General features: G+C 48.1%; 1 protein-coding gene across 4 annotated transcripts in view; it reads left to right on the top strand.

The window, feature by feature from the left end:
* Positions 1–22,037, top strand: part of CBS (cystathionine beta-synthase) — a 66,008-nt gene that overhangs the window by 5,796 nt on the left and 38,175 nt on the right. The window lies entirely within an intron of this gene.

The raw sequence follows: 22,037 nt of genomic DNA, 5'->3' as shown, positions 1-22,037 counted from the left end.
GGGTCCTGTGTATATCGGGGTGCGGCCCCTATCCTACAGCTGGATGGACAGTACAGTCATGTAGACCCTATAGCTGGGGGTCCATTATCTGGGTCCTGTGTATATTGGGGTGCGGCCCCTTATCCTACAGCTGGACAGTACAGTCATGTAGACCCCATAGCTGGGGGTCCATTATCCGGGCTCGGTCCTCTCCCTTCTCGCTCATTATTTGACATATGGTAAAGGTTTAACATTAGTGGTTAGGACCGTCCTGATTAGGGTCACCGTGACGTGGTGGTTGTGTGTGTAGTATGTTTATGTTTATATCTTGGGTTTTGTCACATTTGAGGTCTGTGGTGATGGCATTGGTGGTGATAACGTTTCTGGCCTCAGCTGATCCTGGTTCCAGTACAATAATTTCAAAACGTGTTGTTTTTTTTTGTTTTTTTTTTCTCTCCATTTACCTTTGACATCCGCCATACATGTACGGCACAGCGGGGGGGAGTGTGATTGTGCCGGCTCAGTAGCAGGGCCATGATGATTGGCACAGGGGTGAGGTGTACGGCACAGCGGGGGGAGTGTGATTGTGCCGGCTCAGTAGCAGGGCCATGATAATCGGCACGGGGGTGAGCTGTGCGGCACAGAGGGGGGAGTGTGATTGTGCCGGCTCAGTAGCAGGGCCATGATGATTGGCACGGGGGTGAGCTGTACGGCACAGCGGGGGGAGTGTGATTGTGCCGGCTCAGTAGCAGGGCCATGATAATCGGCACGGGGGTGAGCTGTGCGGCACAGCGGGGGAGTGTGATTGTGCCGGCTCAGTAGCAGAGCCATGATAATCGGCACGGGGGTGAGCTGTGCGGCACAGAGGGGGAGTGTGATTGTGCCGGCTCAGTAGCAGGGCCATGATAATCGGCACGGGGGTGAGCTGTACGGCACAGCGGGGGGAGTGTGATTGTGCTGGCTCAGTAGCAGGGCCATGATAATCGGCACGGGGGTGAGCTGTACGGCACAGCGGGGGGAGTGTGATTGTGCCGGCTCAGTAGCAGGGCCATGATAATCGGCACGGGGGTGAGCTGTACGGCACAGCGGGGGGCGTGTGATTGTGCCGGCTCAGTAGCAGGGCCATGATAATCGGCACGGGGGTGAGCTGTACGGCACAGCGGGGGGAGTGTGATTGTGCCGGCTCAGTAGCAGGGCCATGATAATCGGCACGGGGGTGAGCTGTACGGCACAGCGGGGGGAGTGTGATTGTGCCGGCTCAGTAGCAGGGCCATGATAATCGGCACGGGGGTGAGCTGTACGGCACAGCGGGGGGAGTGTGATTGTGCCGGCTCAGTAGCAGGGCCATGATAATCGGCACGGGGGTGAGCTGTACGGCACAGCGGGGGGAGTGTGATTGTGCCGGCTCAGTAGCAGGGCCATGATAATCGGCACGGGGGTGAGCTGTACGGCACAGCGGGGGGAGTGTGATTGTGCCGGCTCAGTAGCAGGGCCATGATAATCGGCACGGGGGTGAGCTGTACGGCACAGCGGGGGGAGTGTGATTGTGCCGGCTCAGTAGCAGGGCCATGATAATCGGCACGGGGGTGAGCTGTACGGCACAGCGGGGGGAGTGTGATTGTGCCGGCTCAGTAGCAGGGCCATGATAATCGGCACGGGGGTGAGCTGTACGGCACAGCGGGGGGAGTGTGATTGTGCCGGCTCAGTAGCAGGGCCATGATAATCGGCACGGGGTGAGCTGTACGGCACCCTCTGATGCCGCGGTCACTGGTGACCTGCTGAGAGGTGAGGGGTCGCCGGGGTCCGGTAAGGTCCTGTCTTCTCTAATTCCCTGCGATGTAGAAGCGCTGCAGAGTATTACACCAGCGATCGGAGCAGGGACAGTTCTGTCCCATCTTGGGATTAGAGGAAAAAATAAGTGAAATGGTTTGTAAAAAATGTGAAAACTAAAATGGAAACCTATGTTACAAGTAAAAAGAAAAGAGAAGCTTTGGTATCGCCGAGTCATACTGTTTCACCTGTTTGGTGGTCGTAGTGGGTTTTATTTTTTATTTTTTTTCCTTTAGACTTTTTTATTTTTTCAAAAAGGAAAATAAAATGTATATATATTTTAACAACAATAACGCGCTGTGCATGTGGAGATGGTTTCTATCGTAGTGTCTTCTCACGACATTTCACTTTCCCTAAGACCTATTGTAATGGGAGACATGGGCAGGAGGGTGACGGGAGAAATGCTGAAAATGGTGGGTAATGGAGAGAATCTATTCCTGCCCCCAGTAATACCCAATACATTTACCTCTAATCATTCCACAGTTTCTCACAATCTCTTGTACTCCAGCCAACGTTCCTCTCGTTATTTCTCCATCGCACAGGTGGGATCCTCGTCGGCCACCCGAGGACGTCTCCTACGGATTTTCTATTCCCTTTCCCTTTCTCTTTATGTTCATGTACAAACTTAATAGTAAGGCATAACTTGACCCCAATTAGTGACAGAGATATGAAAGTTATATATTTGGTAGGTGCGTCGGCCGGGCCATCACACAGTGCGTTTTCCACTTTCCTGTACCCTTGGTATCCGAGAAACGAATGACTGCTTACTCGCAGTGCCTAGCAAGGGCATCTTTGGTCCTAATAGAATGCTAGTCGCAAAACAAGATCAATGGTAATTCCGTCGTCGCTATACGAGGTTGCATCCTGGAGCTACGGTGGCTATGAAAGACTCAGTGTTATGGAACAGTCTGAGAAAGTGGGAGTGCACTTTATAGCTCTGCCCACTCAGTGATGTCACGACCAAGGGGTATAAGGCCTTGTTCACACTATCCTTTTTTTGCTGCGGATTTTTCAGCTGTGGGTTTGAAAAACCCGCAGTTGAAAACCGCGGTGGTTTTCCCTGCGGTTTTTTGTGCGTTTTCTTCTGCGGATTCCACTGCGGGTTTCCAACTGCAGTTTCCTATTGGTGCAGGTGGAAAACCGTTGCGGAATCCGCAGAAAGAATTGACATGCTGCTACTTTTTTTTCCGCAGAAAATCCGCGCTGATTTTCTAGTGGAAAAAAGCAAAGTGGGCACAGCGGTTTTAGGTTTTCCATAGGGTAACATTGTACTGTACCCTGCATGGAAAACGGATGCGGATCCGCAGCTGCAAATCCGCTGCGGATCCGCAGCAAAAACCGCAGCGTGTGAACATAGCCTAAGACCGTGAGAGCTCATTTTTCACTAGCTTTTGACCAGGAACCTAGCTGAGAGACGCTCTATAATGCATCTTGATGTATCGCCCCCTCCCCCGCACCGCATGTTCTGCTATGAAGTGACATAAGGAACTGTAAGTGGTGTGTTGTGTTTTTGTTTTTTTTTGTTCCCCCCCCCCCCCAACTTTAATCCCTTTTTGTTTGTAATTGTCTGTACATACAATACTTGTCGTCTTTTTATAACATTCTTTTACCCTTTTGTAAACACTGCCTACCTTTTTGGAGTAAAATATATAAAATTACTAGCTTGGTTTCTCCTAGCTTGGTTTCTCCTTGCTCTATCACGTACGGTCACGTCCTCTGAAGTGAATTGCGCTACTAATTGGGTTGGCTCCTGATCCCTTAATTACGAGATAGGAGCTTGTGGCAGCGGATTTGTCTTGTGTCTTTGTGAAACCTGGCAGCGACGGACGGCGTTGATAATTATTGTTCTTGCCTGAGTGGGAGTAGTTATATCGCCCTTGCTGCACTGTGTCAATTAGCCAGTACATAGCAGGCAGCCTTTCTGGCGACTAATCGCCCTAGGTGCAGTACCTAATCTGACCTGACAGTAAGGCTACGTTCACACAATCCTTTTTTCACTGCGGATTTTTCAGGTCCTTTTTCGGGAAAATCCGCAGTGAAAAACGGCGGTGCTTCTCTGCGGTTTTGTGTCCTTTTTCTACTGCGGATTCCACTGCGGGTTTCCAATGCGGGTTTCCAATGGTGCTGTTGGAAACCCGCAGCGGAATCCGCAGAAAGAATTGACATGGTACTTCTTTTTTTCCGCAGAAAATCAGCGCGGATTTGCCTGCGAAAAAAAGGATCGTCGGCACAGTGGTTTTTGTTTTCCATAGGGTAACATTGTACTGTACCCTGCATGGAAAACTGCTGCGGATCCGCAGCTGCAATTCCGCTGCGGATCCGCAGCAAAAACCGCATCGTGTGAACATAGCCTCAGGGGGGCGCCAGAGAGCTGCAAGTGTTAAGTGGAACTGTAAGCGGGATACACAAATCCCTGCAGTTCATGGTATATTGAAGAGCAGTGGGATACCTAAAATAAGCCCCTGCTGTAACCTAAGAGGTCAATAGCCTCGTGTGTGTCTTTTCATCACATTGTGGCAGTGGAGGGATAACTAGGATAAGCCCCCTGCACATGTGATAGCCGTCTAATCATTACACTGTGGATGCGCCACAGCAAGCATTCACTTTATGGTGTTCCAGTTGCCTTGGCAACGGTTTGTGGAACCCCTATCATTGCTCACTGTTGGAGCATGCGCATTGCAGGTGTGCGAGATAAAACACCTTTTTTATGGCGTCCTAGTTGCCCCGGCAACTGTGGAACACCGCACCGAGCGGGAGCATGCGCAGTGCGTTCTGCTCGTAGCGTCCGAGTTCTTTTGTATTAAGCACATTAGCGGGGATTCAATTACAATGGCATGCTGGGTGCGCCGGTATTTGATCGTTTCTGTTAGTAGTTCTATGTGGGTGAAGTGTGTAATTTCCCCTCTATTGGAAGCGCCTAACAGGAAGCACCAATGTCTCCTTGGCAACCCCACCAATACACCAATGGCTGTCTGACGCTGGAGCATGCGCAGATGGTGTGGGTGGCACTGGGCTAAAGCACTTCGCGCGGCTGGAAGCAGCGACACAGCTGACGATGGTAATGTTACTCATTCATTTATATAGAAGTGCCACACGTGTTGCTTTGAGACTACCCCTGACGAAGCCGCCGAGTATGGTGGCGACACGCGTTGGGTCTCCTTCTAAACCCACACAAGGACTCTGCACTGGTCCAGGCATTACATGCCTCTAGATAGCATGCTTTCACTGCCTTGGCCTCATATGTTATCTATATTGGGCTTTTAGCCCACGCTGGGACTCTCATTTGAGGGTGAACAGGCCAGGCGTGTTATGCCTGCAGGTAGTATCTATTGTGACTGCCTCTGCTTTATATGTTGTTTCTATAGTTCTTTTTATATGCTACTCCCTTAATTTGATCATCTGTGGTTTTTTTACCCATTATCATCTTGTGCTTGTGTTTGGCTCCTGCCACCTGGTAAATCTTCCATATATGCTTATTTGCACTGTATTATCAGGCAGAACAGTGCAGTGTGGTCCCCCATTTTGGACCTAGGGGGCAGGGCCACTCACGCTGGGGTCATTTCCACAGACATTTCATTGTCATATCTCTTTTTTTCATATATTTTTTTTGTATTTATTTTCATGTTTTCATCTGTTATCAATACTTTGTACTATTGTATTTTGTCCAGGGGAGTGCTTTATATTAGAGTATAGTTACATTCTAGCAGGACCAGTTTGGCTGGTGGTATTTCACAGCACAAATTAGGTCACATTGTTGAGTCCTTGGTGGGTTAGTGCCGTATCAGGGGCTATTGTACCATTATGTGTTTTTAAATGTTTTTAATTGTGGTTGTCACTTGTATATGCTATTTAATAAAGCTGTGTTCATATTTAAGCCTTATCTGTTTTGTGGTGATCCCCATTCATAGGACCTAGTCTGTTTTTTCTTGAAGTAGGTTCAGTACCCTGTCTGACCTGATAGTAAGGGGGGCGCCAGAGAGCTGCAAGTTCCAAACCGGAAGTGGGATATAGATAAATCCCCTTTAGAAAAGAATCGGGGCAACCAAACAACCCCGGTTCAGGACATATTGGTGTGAGCGGTGGGGATGATAAAGTTATCCTCCCTGTGATTCGTGACAGGTCTGTGTAAACACGTACCACACACGTATGCCATCCGTGTTATGCATCAGTATCACACAGACGGCCACCGGGGAAGAAGCGCTATAGTAAGCGCTGTTCCGTGGCGTCCAGTGCTGAAGCCGGCTCTTATCATTCTCCCCTGCTCTGCCAGCGATCAGCTCGAGCAGAGGAGAATGATGTCCGAACTATAACAGCAGGTGGGGGCTTTTTGGACTCTTACCCCCATCATCCAACACCTGCTGCCGCTAATAACCGTGACAGCAGGAGCAGATGATCGGGGTATTCCACAGCCGCCGCCTGCGATCTAACTAAATAAATGAAAAAATCCGACCTGGGTTTCCCCTCTATTTTCTTGAACCAACCAGACAAAGCTCACAGCTGGGGGCTGCAACCCTCAGCTTTCAGCTTCTGCAAAGTTGGTTATCAAGAAAGGGGATCCCCCACGCTGTTGGCTTTTTTTTTTTTTTTTTTTTTTAATATTTAAATAAACAATTTTTTAAAAACAAAAGGCATGGGGTCCCCCCATTTTTGACAACCAGCCTTGCTAAAGCTCACAGCTGTGAGCTGGTTTTCTCAGGCTTGTAAGGGGCCATTGATTTAGGGCCCCCCAGCCTAAAAACAGCAGCCCGCAACTGCCCAGAAAAGGCGCATCTATTAGATGCACCAATTCTGGCACTTTGCCCGGCTCTTCCCACTTGCCCTGTAGCTGTGGCAAGTGAGGTTCATATTTGTGGGGTTGTCACCCCCACGGCTTGGTAATGGAGAAGCGTCTATAAGACATCTATCCATTCCTAATCCTATAGTTATATGGTAAATAAAGACACGGCCAGAATAAAATCCTTTATTTGAAAAATCTACACAGACTCCTTTAATGTTCTAAATTAAACCATACTTGCTGCAACGCCTAATTCCCCAATGCCCTCTATCTCCTGTAATAAAAGTAAAATAAAAAACCAACAATATACCATACCTGTCCGTTATGTCCCACGCCGTAATCCATGTCTGGAGGCTAAATAGTTTTCAACCTGAACGGTGCCAAGATGTGACCATCAAGGCTGAGAACCACTGGTGAATGAGCTGCTGAGACCGCAGCATCATTCACCAGCAGTGACATCGAGGCCGGGCTGAACTGCGGTGACCTCAGGACCATGGGAAAATGCTGGTTATGATGTCACCGCTGGTGAATGATGCTGTGCAATCAGTAGCTCATTCGCCAGTGGTTCTCAGCTTGGACGGTCGCAGGCGGAAGGACCCGCTTAGGGCATTAGGGGAGTGCATGGACAGGCTCAGGTGGTGACCATTTCCCTATTTTTAGGGTCTTCCTCTCCCCAATACCATCCCGTGTGTGTGTTGCGCTCTCCGCTGGCCGACCACCCGTTGGGTCGCAATACGTATCGTGACAGTCTACTCCCTTATAGTGCACGGGGAACTGCGTTAAAAAAAATGAAACCAACTCTTCACCTGTGGTTGATTTGTTCATTCTGCCTCCCAAGGATCGCAGTAAGACTATGCGCACATTTATCCTGCGCTCTACAATGAGCGCTTACAGTGTAAATTTTTCAAATGCGTGCAACCTATGATGGAAGTTTCCCTATAACGAGGCAGATGGAGGCACTGTGGATGCCATCTGGCCTATGATCCCGCAGTGTCCATCTTTTTAAGTGAGCATAAAAGTGCCTTCGGCCACAGTTTTTACCCTTCGCCACGACAGCACCCCACATGAGAGAGAGGGATCCGCCCCATAGGAACAGGAAACCTACAGAATAAAAGGAGGCGGTCCCCTCTCCTCCTCAGTTTAGGTTTCCTGTTCCTACAGGGACCCGGCTTACCTACAGATGAAGAGGATCCCTGGGCCATGCACCCGCCTGCGTCGGTGTCTATGGGAACGGCAGGGGCTGCGGTTCCAGAAGCAGCGGCGGGGGAGCCCCTGCTTGCAGCCTCCCCCCTCGTCTGGCCATACATCCACGGTCCGGGTCCGGTCACCGTGGGTCCGCCCGGCACCGTGAGGACGCGCGCGCTGCTGCGGCCGGCTTAATATCCCCAGCCGCCGCATGGTGAGTGAGAGCGGCGCGTCTAACCCGGAAGTCGCTGGAGCACTTCCGGGTTGGTCCGGGGAGGCAGGAGAATGGGCGGCAGTTTTAAAAATGCAGCGCTAGCGTCGGGCCGGTGTGTGTAAGATGGCTTCACCGGCCGACGATGCGCACTTGCCCGCGGTGCAACAGCGTTCTCCTAGCAAGGAGAGGAGCGCTAGGAGCAGCACAAAAAGTGGTGACCGACCTCCAGGGAAGGGTTCTACCACCAAACGAAATCCGCCTCCAGAACCGGTACCTGTCAGCTTCACTGGGTGAGTTTTTGAAAGAGTCTCTACCTATATGCTGATATATGTTCCTCCTGTATCCTTCCTCTAGACTAAGAAAAGGACACACAAGTCCAAGCACAAGGAATGTGCTTTATGTACACAGCCCCTCCCGGATGATTATGTCAAAAAACTGTGTTCGGAATGTATCGTGCAAACCTTACGACAGGAAAACATAATGACTCCGTCAGATGTCCGAGCTATAATCCGGGAAGAAATGCAGGGGTTGGCACAGACTAGTACCACCAGTACCCGTCAGCCTAGTAGGTCCAGATCTCCGGTCAGCTCACAGTCAGAGGACGTATGTATATCCTCAGACGAAGCGGAATCCCAGCCGAGCTCATCCGAGGCTGAAGGGGGACTTTGTCTTCCCAACAGCAGTGTGGACAATTTGATAAAATCCGTCAGAAGCACGATGGGGTGCTCAGACGAGAAAGAAAGTAAAACGGCTCAGGACATCATGTTCGCGGGGTTAGGACAGAAAAAACGTAGGTCCTTCCCCGTCATAAAAACTATTAAAGAAATAGTAAAAAAAGAGTGGGATAAGCAAAATAGAGGTTTTCTACCATCTTCCTCTAAAAGACGCTATCCCTTCAGTGACGAGGAACTAAATACCTGGTCAAAGGTGCCGAAGGTGGATGCCGCTGTAGCCTCCACAACCAAACAGTCGGTCTTACCGGTGGAGGATTCAGGAGTCCTGACAGACCCGCTGGATCGTAAAGCGGAAGCTTTACTAAAAAGGTCGTGGGAAGCCAACACGGGGGCGTTCAGACCCGCCATATCTAGCACCTGCACTGCGAGGTCACTGCTAGTATGGATGGAGCAACTGGAGGAACAGATTAGAGGTAGAACTTCGAGAGAGTCAATCCTGCCGAAATTCCCTCTAATCAAAGAAGCAGTAGCATTCCTGGCTGATGCCTCTGTGGACTCGCTACGCCTAGCAGCCAGGTCAGCCGGCCTAGTGAACACAGCCCGGCGAGCACTCTGGCTAAAGAACTGGAAAGGGGACGCACAGGCCAAAGCAAAACTTTGTGCGATCCCCTGCCAGGGTGAGTTTCTTTTCGGAAAAGCACTGGATGAGCTCCTAAGTAAAGCAGGTGAAAGGAAAAAAGGCTTCCCTAACCAGTATCTTCCATCCTACAGGAGAGCCTTCAAAAGACGTCCCTTTACCAGGAACAAGCCGTTCGAACAAAGGGAGCGATGGGAGTCGAAGGACCCGAAGCAAAAAGGTGCCTTTTTTAGCGGGTCCCATAACCCAAAACGCAAATACCGCTAACCAGGAGGTAGGCGGCAGATTGAAATTCTTCTTCCCCAGATGGGAACAAATTACATCCAGCCAGTGGATTCTGGACATTGTACAATACGGCCTAAAATTGGAATTTGATCGAATCCCTTGGGATTCCTTTATAGTAACATCTCCAAAAGGTCAAGACCAACAAAGGGCTCTGGAATCAGAGATCCTATCTCTTCTGTCTAAAAAAGTCCTGATAGAAGTTCCCCGAGATCAAGAAGGGAAGGGGTTCTATTCCCCTTTATTCTTGATCAATAAGCCTGATGGTTCATTTAGAACCATCATAAACCTCAAGAGGTTAAATGCCTTCCTGCGTAATCATACCTTCAAAATGGAATCTATTAGTTCAACCATAAAACTCTTGTTTCCTAGGTGTGTCATGGCCGGAATAGACTTAAAGGATGCTTATTATCATCTTCCCATACATCCGGAACATCAAAAGTATCTAAGGGTAGCAGTCATCCTGGAAGGACAGGTTCGTCACTTTCAGTATGTTGCAATGCCATTTGGGCTTTCTATGGCTCCCCGCATCTTCACTAAGGTGATATTAGAAGTAATGGCTCATCTACGTCAACAAGATACCTTGATAATACCCTACCTAGATGACTTTCTAGTGGTGGGAAATTCCATGCTTCAGTGTAAAACTCGTCTATCTAATACGATCTCGTCCCTACAGGAGTTAGGTTGGATCATCAACTTCGAAAAATCCCGGCTGAATCCAGAAACCGTCCAGACATTTCTAGGAATCCAGCTAGACTCCGTAAGTCAGAGATGCTTCCTCCCCCAGGCAAAGAAACTGATTATACAATCAAGGGTATCAGACGCAATACGCAACCCCTACATGACACTAAGGAAGAGCATGTCCTTACTGGGGTCATTATCATCATGTATCCCTGCTGTACCATGGGCACAATTTCATACTCGTCAATTACAGTATGAGGTATTGTCGGCTCAGGATAAAGACGGACATCTAGAAAGCAAAATAACTCTCTCCAAAGATGTCTTAGAATCGCTATCCTGGTGGCTAGACATGGACCACCTCTCAGAGGGTGTGCCATGGATAATAGACCCGTCTAAAATAATTACCACTGACGCCAGCCCTATTGGGTGGGGAGCACATATGAAAAACAGTCTGGCCCAAGATACTTGGGACCAGGCAGAATTGTCATGTTCCTCCAATTGGAAGGAGTTAAAAGCGGTAGAGTATGCCTTAAATCACTTTCTTCCGCAGATTCAAGGAGCAGATGTAAGAATTTACTCGGACAATTCCACCACAGTGGCATATGTGAACCGTCAGGGTGGTACAAGATCAGGAAGTCTAATGACCATAGCTGCAGACATCTTTCAGCTGGCAGAGACTCATCTAACATCCCTAACAGCCCTGCATATCAGAGGTGTAGAAAACATCAGGGCAGACTATCTCAGTCGAAACGAGCTACGTCAAGGGGAATGGACCTTAAACAGATCCATATTCAGTATGATAACAGAGTCATGGGGGATACCACAAATCGACCTATTTGCCACAAGAGACAACCGGCAAGTAAAAAGGTTCGCTTCCCTGAACGTCATGGATCACCCAGATATGTTGGACTCTCTCCACCATCCTTGGAGATTCCAGCTGGCATATGCCTTTCCTCCAATGTCTCTGATTCCTCTAGTGATCAGAAAGATCAGGAGGGAACAAGCAAGAGTGATCCTCATTGCACCATTCTGGCCGAAAAGACCATGGTTCTCTTGTCTCCAGACCATGTGCCTATGCGATCCATGGATCCTCCCATCAGACAAGGAACTGCTGTCCCAAGGCCCCTTTTTCCACCCGCAAGTGAAAGGTCTTCACTTGACGGCGTGGAATTTGAGAGGCAACTACTAAGATCAAGAGGGTTCTCAGCAGAACTAGTTAACACCCTCTTATTGAGCAGAAAAAGATCTACCACCCTAATATATAGTAGGGTATGGAATAAATTTTTAGACTTTCACACGGTACCGTTCACTAAGCAAGTTCCAATCACACCTATTTTAGAGTTCTTGCAGAAAGGCCGAGAGTTAGGATTATCTGTAAATACCTTGAGAGTTCAGGTCTCGGCATTAGGAGCCCTATATGGATGCAATATAGCAGCTAATAGGTGGATCTCCAGATTCATAAAATCTTGTGAACGTAGTAAACCGGTCCATATTCCCCGTCTACCTCCGTGGGATTTAAATCTAGTGCTAGAGGCCTTAACCAGCTCCCCATTTGAGCCACTAGATTCAATACCTTTAAAAGTCCTGACATATAAAGTAGCCCTCTTGGTAGCCCTAACCTCAGCTAGACGGGTTAGCGACATCCAGGCCCTATCAGTAGACCCACCCTTCTTACTGATATTCCAGGATCGGATAGTCCTAAAACCAGACCCCTCATACCTCCCTAAGGTAGCGTCCACCTACCACAGGTCCCAAGAGATATTTCTCCCTTCCTTTTTTGATTCACCTGTAACTCCAGAACAGCATAAATTCCACACCTTAGATGTCAGAAGAGCCATCCTGACCTATATAGAAAGGTGTCACACATGGAGGGAGAGTAGGGCTCTGTTTATCTCCTTTCAGGGCCACAAGAAAGGACATGGGGTCACGAGAGCTACCATATCTCGGTGGATCAGAGATGCTATCTGCTTGGCCTATACATCGAAAGGCGAGATTCCTCCAGTGGGTATTAAAGCGCACTCAACACGAGCCATGGCTTCCTCCTGGGCGGAACAAGCGGATGTCCCGATCCATCTAATATGTAAGGCCGCAACTTGGTCTACACCTTCTACCTTTTACAACCATTATAGACTTGATCTATCTGCATCTTCGGATCTGACCTTTGGTAGAGCTGTTCTAAATACAGTAATCCCACCCAAATAATGAATCTCTGAAAATCTCTCATGTGGGGTGCTGTCGTGGCGAAGGGTAAAAAGCCGGATTACTCACCGGTAATGCTCTTTTAATGAGTCCACGACAGCACCCATTTACTACCCTCCCTAAGTTATGCACAGCTCTTCCTTTTAAATTCACAAATAATGGTTGTATAGAGTTTAAGATATTTTGCTGAATAAGAATTAATACTAAAGCTTTTGCGGTTCCCTTTTTGTACTCTGTAAACTAAACTGAGGAGGAGAGGGGACCGCCTCCTTTTATTCTGTAGGTTTCCTGTTCCTATGGGGCGGATCCCTCTCTCTCATGTGGGGTGCTGTCGTGGACTCATTAAAAGAGCATTACCGGTGAGTAATCCGGCTTTTCAGCTCCACTGGAAAGGAGAACGCTGAACAGAGGCCAGACTGAGTCCAGAGTAACTCTGCTGCCTCATTATCGTGAATAGCTCCTTTGGGTGTTTTGAGGATATGGCCGCTTACTATAGGACGAATGGACCTAGAACGGAGTTCTTCGATATTGTTGTGTTTTATTAGATATTTTCTTTTCTTGCTGTTAGTGATTGTCTTGCTTTTCAGTTCATCCTCAGGAATCCATGTTTACATTCAGTGACAGTAAAGGTACCTTCACACTAAGCGACGCTGCAGCGATATAGACAACGATGCCGATCGCTGCAGCGTCGCTGTGTGGTCGCTGGAGAGCTGTCACACAGACAGCTCTCCAGCGACCAACTATGCCGAAGTCCCCGGGTAACCAGGGTAAACATCGGGTTGCTAAGCGCAGGGCCGCGCTTAGTAACCCGATGTTTACCCTGGTTACCAGTGTAAAATGTACAAAAACAAACACTACATACTTACATTCGCGTCCCCCGGCGTCCGCTTCCCTGCACTGTGTGAGCGCCGGCCCTAACAGCAGAGCGGTGACGTCACCGCTGTGCTTTGCTTTACGGCCGGCACTGACACACTCAGTGCAGGAAGCTCTGAGCAGCAGCAGCGCGGACGCCAGGGGACGTGACAGACATCAGAAGGTGAGTATGTACTGGTTTTTTTTTTACTTTTACAATGGTAACCAGGGTAAATATCGGGTTACTAAGCGCGGCCCTGCACGCCGATCTGACGACCAAATAAAGTTCTGAACTTTCAGCAACGACCAGCGATATCACAGCAGGATCCAGATCGCTGCTGCGTGTCAAACACAACGATATCGCTATCCAGGACGCTGCAACGTCACGGATCGCTAGCGTTATCGTTGTAAAGTCGCTTAGTGTGAAGGTACCTTTAGCAGAGGAAGACAGCAGGCTAGATCTTATGTAAACCTAAGGCCAGACAGGTGACTGCTAAAGGTAAATGTAAAGCAATCATCCTATCAATCCATTGTTCTACCAGCCTAGGTCCATTGTGTGGATGGAGATAGTAGACCCAGAGGCGCCGTCACCACAGGGGGTCTCACATCCGCCTCAGGTGATGGAATATGCTTTATGTGAGCTAAAGGAACATGTTTAAGGGGGAGTGAGAAAAAGACACGGGCTGAATCAGGCAGTTGTTGCAGTGACTTCGATGTGAGAGGATCCAAGCTGGGATGGACGGATCATCTATGGAGTTTTGGAGATTAATTGTTGTCTGGAGAGGTATCCATGAGCTATGGTCATGATGTCCATCGTCTGGAGGAACATACCCTGTGACTGCACACTATACCGGCTGGAGATACCAAAAGTTGGAAGACAGTGGTTATCGCCTGGTACGGGGCCAATGGAACTACCGATCTCATACTGGGAACTTATGGACAGAGGACATCTGTTGTATAACCATAGATGTATGGAATAAAAATAGTTGCATCGATAACCTGCGTAGGTGAAAAACTTTTTTTTTTTTAAAAAGCCCACAACCTGAGATCCTTACAGGGTGGTTTTCATCTGAATCGCATCCATTTTTTTAGAATGGGGTCACTGGTCAGAATTGTAATATTTGGCCTGGTCTTGAAGGTGAAGACAGGCTTGGGGGAGGGTTAAAATGTTGCTTACTGTGAGCACTCCTCTATATTTGGGGCTCTGGTTGTGTTCAGAATCAGCCAATCACATTTCCCCTCATGTTACAAAGTAGTCGGTGCTCGGCCACTGTCGTTTAGTGATTCTCATTTGACTCCATATAAAGTATCAAGATAATTCTCCCAGAACAGCAAAATGTTCTAAGTTGCATTTTATACCAGAAGTCATGGTCCGTAAACAGCTGATAAAACAGTTATTTAATTGAGAAAAGTTGTCTGTCAGGCATTAGATCTACCATGGACACTTTCAAGACCTTCTCAATAAGTGGCTTATATTTGGCATTACAGTGACATTATCTAGAACTGGACATACCTCAAAAATTAAATAACTGGCAAGACAATTGGCCCTGGAGGCTGCCAAGAGTCCAACAGCAACGTTAAAGGAGCTGCAGGAGCTTTCGGCCAATCCTTGTTGTGTCCTGCATCTGACAATAGCCTGTATTCTTAATATTTGAGGTTGGGTAACATGATAGAAACTTTTTCTTACAAAGAAAAACATTCAGGCCCGGATGTGTTACCAAACCCTCCATCATGCAGATAATGATCATCACCAGAAAATTGCCATCCCCACACTGAGGCATGGTGGGGTCAGCTTGTGCTCTGTGGCAATTTTTCAGAAGCTAGAACTGGGGCTTTAGACAAGATGGAGGGATTATGGAATGAACAAATATCTGACAATTTAACATCAGAACCTTCCAGCCTCTGCTAAAAAGCTGAAGATGAGGAGGAATTTCAGCGACTGCAACCATAAGTGACCTCCAAATCGCCAAGAGAACGGCTTCATCAGAAAAAGATGGAAGTTCTGGAACAGCCAAGCCCAGACCTGAACCCTAGGGACAATCTGTGGTGACCCGATGGGGCGTTGTTGAAAGGAAATAACAGATGTGAAGATCGCCAACTATAGATATGCCGTGTGATAGACCCCCGACGCAAGAGGACTGATTGGTAATACCCTGCGATTTTCGGGCAGTGAAGTATTAGTGTAAGGGCATGAAGCTTTATGTAACATTATTTCAGTTTCTCTGTGGCTTGTACAGATTATGGGCGACACTAAAGTGTGGTTTGTTTGTTTTTTGTGAGTATGTGTGTATGTATGTATGTGTGTGTGTGTGTGTGTGTGTATGTATGTATGTATGTATGTATGTGTATATGTGTGTATATATATATATATATATATATATATATATATATATATATATATATATATATATATATATATTTTTTTTTTTATACCATATTTGTCATGAAAAGAAGCACTTAACCTTCTTTATAAACTGTGTAAATTTTCTTTTGACAGTACAGGGGTTAATCGGCCATGTTATATCCCCTATATAATCTGGGTCCTGACTGACTCACCTCATCAGAGCTAGCTTATGCTGCATGGCTAAGAGGATAGCAGTTGGTGGTTATATGAGAAGGAGTTTGGTGGGTTTATCTGTGAATTGCAAAACTACTCCCCTTGTGATGGTGTGATATGCTATGTGGGTATCATTTTTGGGTATATTTCTATTTTACTTTTTTTCATGGTGTTCTCTTCTAGAAGGAGTTATTTGCTAATTGATGAATGGCTGTTGCTGCCATCTGATATCAGCCCCCACAGTACTGTATTGTTTCCTAATATGCTGATGACATGTTGACCTAGCTTGTTGAAATAATGAGCCCCTGAGACCTTCCCCCTCCTACCTGTGATTGAGGAGGGAGACTTTAAAATATATCTATATATATATATATTCAGGGAGGTGAGACACAGATCAGTCCTGTGTGGAATGATGATGTGTTCACAGCATCTCAGAGAGAAAGAAAAGTATATGGACTGTGCTATCCTCTGTCTGCTGGATTGTTGGACTTTTATTCTGTAACTGAACTGCATTCGTGTTCTGGACTATTTTATCCTTTGTGTGGTGGATCATATATGGACCTTTCTCTGTCCCCCATGACGGCACCACGGAGAGAGGGGATCCGCCCACCAAGGACAGGAAACCTACAGATAAAAAGGCAGTACCTCTCTCCCGCATCAGTTTGGTTTCCTGTCCTTGATGGGGAACATACAGCAGATTCTCACCTGGATCGTCGTGGATTCCGGGGCCAGACAGACCGGTACAGGAAGCGGGGGTTCCCTGCCTCGGCTGGGCTGGGCCACCCGAAGCGCCACCGCTGGGACCAGCGTGTCTTTAGGGTGTGCGGGGAGCGGCAACAGCAGCGTGGTCGCTCCCAGAAGGTCACCGCATGTGACCATTTTCGGCATAGAAAACCCGCTTTACCACCGTGAGGGGCCCCTCCAAGGGTGGAACGCGGCGCGGAGACACGCGCCTTAGCAGCATCAGGAAGCCGGCCGGCTTCCTGCCAGGTAAATGCGCACGCGCGGGTACTGCACTAGCATGCCGGCTGGGCGGCGCTAGGATGCTGGGTCCGGCGTTGCATGCCGGGTAATGCGCGTGCGCACAACTCAGGTGCGCAGGGTATGATGGTCCCAAAGGGGGCGGAGTCAGGAACGCGCGGCACGGCCAGGTTATTTAGGGGAGAATGCCTTACTGTCCGGTGCTCTAATGGAGTCCGGTCAGCACTCCCCTAGCGCTATGAGTGACCCAGAAGCGCCGGATTCTCCGGCACAGCTGTCACAGCAACCGCAGCCGTCACACCTACAGCAGCAGCAGCAACAGAAATGCCGACAGCAGGGGAAGGGAGCCCCTCACGTTCAGCGGCGTGGAGCAGGAGCACGGTCAGGATCCCAGCACAGTAAAAATTCTAGTGCTGCATCCGCATCAAAAGAGCATCCGTTAATCGATATGGATCATCCACAGCCGGTACTGAGGGCAGGGTGGATAAAAATCAATGTTTTTTAAAAAAAATCAAAAAAATCTGATTTTTTTGATTTAAATCGGATTTTTTTGATTTAAATCGGATTTTTTTCAATAAACTGCTTTTTGAGGAAAATATTTTACCATCCAAAGGTTCTTCCATCATGAGATAAAGCTGAGTTGTTTAACTCAGTAGAATAAAGGCTGTATATGTGTAACATTCACAATGCCATGCTCTTCCAGAGGTTTCTGTAGGATGCTGACTATCCAACAAGTTTGGGCATGTCAACTGAATGGAAAAAGAAACTAAACCAAAAGTGAAACCAAGCTAGAAGTGTGGAATTAAAGGGGCAGTATGAACAAAATGTGGAGGCTATTAATAGTTTATACAATTAAGACATGCTGCTTTTAAACACCTACCTATTGCCATATAGTAAAACAAAAAAGATTTTTACTTACTTTGGGGTCCCCCCCTCACCCTGGCGTTAGATCGTTGCCCCTAGTTTCGTCCGTGTAACTATGGGCGCACATGCGCACTGCTCTCACTTCTCATTTTAATCGTGATTTATATTAAAAAAAAAACTTTTGATTTAAATCAGTGATTTAAATCATGATTAAAATCATGATTTAAATCGATCCGATTTAAATAGAAAAAAATCTTTTGATTTAAATCGTGATTTAAATCATGATTTAAATCGGCGTGATTTAAATCAATCCACCCTGACTGAGGGTACATCAGGTGGTGAGTGATCTCCGTGAATGCTCCGGCTAATAGAGCCTACCTTTTTTCTCTTGCTTGTTTTAGGGAAGAAAATGTTCAGGGAAGTCCAAACACAGGATCTGCGCGCTTTGTAAAGAAGACTTACCTGCCTCATGGGAAAAGAGATTGTGTAAATCCTGTATGGAGGAAACACTCTGTGAAGGGCTTCCAGGGTTCGCCACAGAACTCAAAACTCTAATTAAAACTCAGGTGGAAGATACCTTTAAATCTCTCCAGGAGGGTAAAAAACAAAAAACCCCTATATCTGACTCTAGTGACTCGGATAGCGGAGAGATTAGTTCAAGTTCCTGATTCTTCATCATCCTCTTCATCGTCCTCTTCTCAGGGAGGCCGTAGTTGCTTCCCATTAGAAGAAACGGATTCCCTAATTAAAGCGGTCAGAAGCACCATGGGTCTAGCTGATTCTCATACTAAAAAATCAGTCCAAGACATCATGTTTGGCGGACTGGAGCAGAAAAAAAGGGTGTTTCCTCTTAATGATAAAATACAAGCCCTAATCAATAAAGAGTGGAAAAAACCTCTGAGAAAGACCATGCTTACGCCCAAAAGGAAATACCCTTTTGAACACCCTACATGCTCCTTTTGGGAAAAAGCACCCAAATTGGACGTAGCAATCCCTAAGGCGTCAAAAAAATTTGCCCTACCTTTTGAGGACATGGGGGTCTTAAAGGACCCCATGGATAAAAAAGCAGATGCTTTCCTAAAAAGTTCCTGGGAAGCAGCAGGAGGGGGCCTTAAACCAGCTGTGGCCGCAGCTTGCACCTCCCGCTCCCTTATGGTGTGGCTTGACCAGCTGGAATCTCAGCTCAAGGATAAAGCATCCAGAGACAGTATACTAAGTACCCTACCAGTAATGAAAGGGGCAGCCGCTTTTCTGGCCGATGCGTCAGCAGACTCCATCAGGCTTTCGGACAGATCAGCGGTGTTCTCCAATGCAGCCAGAAGAGCCCTCTGGCTCAAATGTTGGCCCGGAGACCTCCAAACAAAAGCAAAACTTTGTAATATTCCTTGTGAGGGGGAATTTCTTTTCGGCTCCACTCTGGATGACATTTTGGAGAAAGCAGGGGACAAAAAGAAGTCCTTTCCCATCCTGCAATACCCATCTTACAAACGTCCTTTTCGGAGTAAAAATTTTTTCCGTAGGAAGCCCCCTAGGACACAGGACAGGTGGGAAGACAAAAAGAATAAGAATAAAGGGTTTATTTTCAACAAGAGCCCCACCGATACCAAAAAACCCTCACAATGAACTTTTGCCCCAGGTGGGAGGAAGATTGTCCCTCTTCCTCTCAGCCTGGGAAAAGATAACCAGCAGCGCCTGGATTCTGGACTTGGTACAATCGGGACTAAAGTTCAAATTTCTCACGTTTCCTCAGCCGTCCTTCCTGGTGACATCTCAGAGAGCTTCTCCGCAGGAGCGGATAGCTCTGGAACAGGAAGTCACAACATTATTGAACAAAGGGGTTCTTCGGGAGGTCCCCCTCCGAGAAAAAGGGAGAGGGTTCTACTCTCCGATTTTTCTCAGGAAAAAGCCAGACGGGTCTTTCAGGATGTCAAGGATTGGGGTGACTTTAGACCAACAGACGGCTATCACATGTGCAGGGGCTTATCTTAGTTATCCATCCACTGCCACAATGTGATAAAAAACCACACACAATGCTATTGACCTCTTAGTTTACAGCAGGGGCTTATTTTAGGTATCCCACTGCTCTTCAATATACCATGAACTGCAGGGATTTGTGTATCCCGCTTACAGTTTCACTCAACACTTGCAGCTCTCTGGCGCCCCCCTTACTCTCAGGTCAGATTAGGTACTGCACCTAGGGTAATTAGTCGCCAGAAAGGCTGCCTGCTATGTACTGGCTATTGGGCGCGCTGCAGCGACGCGATAACTACTCCCACTCAGGCAGGAACAATAATTATCAAGCCGCAGTCGCTACAGTGACCCCCCAAAAGTCTGCACACGGTAAGCTGCCACCAGCTCCGATTAAACGGGTTCGGAGCGAACCCAAAACAGTAGCGTAATTCCCCTTCAAGAGACTTAGGGTACGTTTTTAGAGCAGGGAGAAAGGACTGGCATGAAATAATATACCCCACAGAATGTAGGCAGTGCTTTTTATAAAAATATTTTACAAAGATGTTACAAATGAGACAATTGCAAATATGTACAAGGTAATTATGAAAAGAAAAGATAACTCACATGTTCTTAGTTCATATCAGTTCAGGCAAACACCATGCTAGGGGGAGGGGCTCCCAAAAATCCCAATGCATGAGGTACAGCTCTTCAGGTCAGACCCACATGTTCTTCCAGCAACAGACTCACTGCTGGAGTCCGGCCAAAACAGTTATAGCTTAACCTGGTGACATCACCAAAAAGGCTGGCTATCCCAGTCCCTCCTCTCTCTGCATTCTGACTACGTATAAGCTAAATCTTTCTAAGACTTGTAATTCCGCTGCTGAACCTATCATAGTCCTAACATAACCAGCATGCATCTCGGAGTAACGTGGGCTTTCTAATAAGATCAAATATGCCCTGTCTGGGATACCGGCAAGCTCAACTCTGAAGTAAAAGACAAGGGGGGTTTCTTAGCCCACATCCTGGGCTGACAAGAGAAACTAAACTTATGATATTTCATACCATATCGTGACACCTCCCCCTTTTGGCGTGCGCTACGGCGGCAGAACCTCTCGATATGCCTCCATGCGCACCTCCGTGGGTTCACCCTGGCGGGAGAGTCCATCTGCATTTCCATGCTCTTTGCCCGCTTTGTGTTTAATGGTGAAGTCAAATTGCTGAAGGGCAAGGCTCCAGCGTAGCAACCTGCAATTGGTTCCACACATGGTGCTTAGCCAGCGCAGAGGGTTGTGGTCGGTCACCACCGTGAAGGTGCGACCGTACAAGTAGGGCTGCAAGCGCTGCAGGGCCCAGACTATGGCCAGGCACTCCTTCTCAATGGTGGAGTAGGCCACTTCCCTCGGCAAAAGTTTCCGGCTCAGGTACAACACGGGGTGCTCTTGGTCCTCCGAGTCAACCTGGCTGAGCACAGCACCAAGGCCAAACTCGCTGGCGTCGGTCTGTACCAAGAACGGTCGACTGCTGTCGACTGCTTTCAACACAGGGGCGTTGCACAGTGCTGTCTTCAACGCCTGGAAGGCCCCCTCACAGCCATCTGTCCAGTTGACGATGTGGGGTAGCTTCTTCCTGGTGAGGTCCGTCAAAGGTTTTGCCAGGCTACTATAGTGCTGCACGAAGCGCCTATAGTACCCTGCAGTGCCCAGGAAGGACATCACCTGTTTCTTGTTCCTGGGAGTGGGCCAGTTCACGATCACGCCCACTTTGTCAGGCTCTGGCTTTAGGGTGTTTCCACCTACCCGGTGCCCCAGGTAGTGAACCTCCCTCATGCCCATCTGGCACTTTCCCGGCTTGATAGTCAGTCCTGCTCGGTGAATTCGCCCGAGCACCTCCTCGAGATGCTGCAGGTGTTCATCCCAGGAGGGACTGAAGATGGCAATGTCATCTAAGTACGCCACAGCGTACTTCTCCAGTCCCTGAAGCAGGAGATTGACCATCCGCTGGAAAGTGGCAGGGGCATTCTTCATGCCGAAGGGCATGACCGTGGACTCGTACAGTCCAAAGGGTGTGATAAAGGCGGACTTCTCCTGCGCCTCGGGGCTCAGGGGAATCTGCCAGTATCCGCGACTCAGATCCATTATTGTCAGGTATTTTGCGCCAGCTAACTTCTCAAGCAGCTCCTCGATGCGCGGCATTGGGTGCGCGTCAGAGGCTGTAATGGCGTTGAGCCCCCTGTAGTCCACGCAGAACCGGGTGGTCCGGTCCTTCTTTGGCACGAGAACTACCGGTGAGGCCCACGCGCTCTTTGACCGTCGAATCACCCCCAGCTGTAACATCTCATCGATCTCCTGGCGCATAATCTGCTGCACCTGGTCAGAGAT

Source organism: Ranitomeya variabilis, chromosome 3, assembly GCF_051348905.1.
Source record: "Ranitomeya variabilis isolate aRanVar5 chromosome 3, aRanVar5.hap1, whole genome shotgun sequence".
Lineage (NCBI taxonomy): Eukaryota > Metazoa > Chordata > Amphibia > Anura > Dendrobatidae > Ranitomeya > Ranitomeya variabilis.
Note: the sequence above shows the minus strand (reverse complement) of the source record. Positions and strands in the feature narration are given on the sequence as shown.